Here is a 3061-nt window from a genome sequence, read left to right as displayed (position 1 = left end):
CTTTCAGAGCAGTCCATTATCTCAGAAGGGGTGTGTTCATTAACAGTAACAGGGTTGACGACTACCTGGCGACCCGACTAAATTGATGTTTTTTTACAACATTTTACAGATATTAAGAATAAAACCCATTCATGAGTAATGAAAGGACACTTGAGGCTTTATATATAAGTTTATGTTTTTATGATAGTTTGATTTTTTGGGCCTTAATAGCTAGTAAAAGTAGAACAATCATGTTGAGGGACAGGTCATTTTTACAGCTTTTGAATGATGCTTCATACAGTGTACAGTGTTTAAAACTCTTTGAAAACAAAAGAAACAAACTTTTACATTGTTTTAATGTTACAATAGATATGGAAAATAAATTCTAAAATGATTATAGTGTATTTATTGTTTATTGACATTTATAGTAGGGATGGGCATCAATTTTCGATTATCGATGATTGATTGTTAAGGCTTTTGATCGATCACAAATAATTTTGATCGATAGTCGCAGTGTTTCCCCTACAATGCCTGGCATAGGTCCGGCGAGCCGCCGTGCCAACGAGACCCCCCGCCCGGTGAGCACGGTGGCTCGACGGGCCTACGAGACCCCCACCGGACCTATGCCAGGCAAAAAATCAGAAACAGACGGAGGCTCTCATCGCTGTCCAAAGCCTCGGCGGCTTCCCTTGAGGCCTCTGAAAACACTACGCCATTGAAAGATGGAGGTTTTGCAATTAATCGATAATTGATCGTTAATTTTTTTGATGATCGAATAATGAATTTTGATCGTTTGCCCATCCCTAATTTATAGCACAGTTTTGTTTGAGGGACACAAAATGGAACGTTTTCGTATAATAATAATAACCCTTGAAATACGCTGCACACAGTCTGAACGTGTTTGAACAGAATTTCAGTGGCTGTTTCTAAATGTTCAGCATTTGTTGAAGCAGCTGAGATAAAGTCACCAAACACATTTTGGGTGAAAGATCGAACTGATGTCTAAAATTTTAAACCTACTGTATTTTAACCTCCGTGTTTTTTACAGTGCAGATCATCATCCACATCATCACCGGATCAGATGGTGAGCTCACAGTTACGTCTCTGTCTTTGATATAAATATTAATATTTAAAATCTTTGACTGGATTCTTCTTCTTCAGTTTTTGGCCCCTGTGTTTTGTCCCCGTCAGATTAAAGCTGTACTAATATATTTAAAGTGTGACGTAGGCTGTGACCCAGTGATGAATTCATGATTTACACTGAATGAAACTTTATTGTGTTCATTTATTGACATTTTCCCGCTCTGACTTTTTGTGTGTGCAGTCGGCATATTCATGCATTAATATCTTTATGGAGGGTCCGTCTTTTTTTTACCCGTCACTACGGTGAATTGTTATGTCGGAGCTCTGTACCTGAGCACATTCAGGGTTCATCACCTCAGAGTTCAGGTGTTGTTAAAGCTGCTCTCTGAAACAGGCCCCTGGTGTCTGAACAACAGCGTTAACATAACGTTGAAGTTTTATTACTTTCATAATAAACCATCCAAACCTCTGAGCACAAGTTATATGGAGTTATTTTCATACTGAGCAGGTCTGTTGTTGGTTTTCACCCTTTATTTCTTGCATTTAAGTAATTTAATCATTTCATCATATTATTTATTTATTTACAGTTTTTTTTTTTATGGAAAACATAACTGTCATTGACGTGCTGACAAATATATATATATCGAAGAAAAACATCAGTGTGTTCGCAGGAATTAACTCCTGTGTGAGTTTGTTTTGAACAGGTTTTTTAATTACTTTTAGTATTGAAGTAGTTATTGATTATTATCACTTAATTATGCACTTATAACAAAAACACAAATTGATAATACTTTCTATTATATATCTAAGAAGACATGTGAACATGCTATTTTCTATAAAGGCGTATTAATTCAATGATACAGTTTTAATTTTCATGGAGTGACTGTCTATTTAACTGTGCTCAATAATAATATTAATGATAATAATAATAACTTTATTTGTATAGCACAGTTCATACAGCAGGTGCAGCTCAAATTGTTTTACATAATAAAATGAGAAAAGACACATAAAAGATGAGAGTAAATCAGATTCGATCACACAGACACATAAAAAATACGCATTAGGTCTGATAATTAATAGATAAAAGCTCTAAAAGGAGGTTTTAAGATTTCATTTGAAGCCCTTGACTGAATCAGAGAGTCTGACGTCCTCTGGAAAGCTGTTCCAGAGACGAGCGCCTGAGACATTGAACGCAGCATCACTGTTTAGTTCTGCTCTGGGGGACGTTTAGTGGGCCAAAGGTGGAGGGTCTGAGGGGTCAGGAGGGGATGTATTTGAGCAAGACATCAGATAAACAGTCAGGAGCCAGACCATAAGAGATTTAAAAACTAAATCTTATAATAAATTCTAAAATGAACGGGAAGCCGATGAAGAAAACTGGAACAACAGCAATAAACCATCTTGTGGAGGAGCTGTGTGAAGCCAGACTCCTTCTGAGCTGTCGAGGACTTTCATCTATGAATCAAGAATCATTTTAAAGTGTATTTTATATTCGTGCCTACTTCCCACAGAACAGTCGTCTGTTGCGCTTCAAACCAACTGAACACTTACTGACAGGAGACAAACACGAGGCAGTTGGGCACATTATGATATTTGTATAAATACATTTGCAAAACAAACTCTCAGAAACTAACTTTTCAGTGACGGTGAAACCCTCTCAGACTTACACAGCTTTGACAAGAACTTATTTATCTCTTTGGACTGCACGCCGTAGATGATGGGGTTGAGGCTGCAGGGGATGATGTGGAACAGGATGGTACAGATTTTTCTGTAGTCTGTGTACTGAGGGAAGCGATGGAGTGTAATAATAGATATTCCATTGAACACCATGATGAGATACACCACCAGATGAGTGCTGCAGGTCTTTAAAGCTTTACTGTTCAGAGACTTGTTCTTACTCATCAGACAGACGAGAGTGATCTTAGTGTAAGTGAGAACCATGGTGCCGATGGAAGCTGTGAACAAGACGACAGTGAAGGTGAGGCCGTAGACGTTATTG

The sequence above is a fragment of the Epinephelus moara genome, chromosome 3 (assembly GCF_006386435.1).
Source record: "Epinephelus moara isolate mb chromosome 3, YSFRI_EMoa_1.0, whole genome shotgun sequence".
Lineage (NCBI taxonomy): Eukaryota > Metazoa > Chordata > Actinopteri > Perciformes > Serranidae > Epinephelus > Epinephelus moara.
This window is presented reverse-complemented; position numbering follows the sequence as displayed.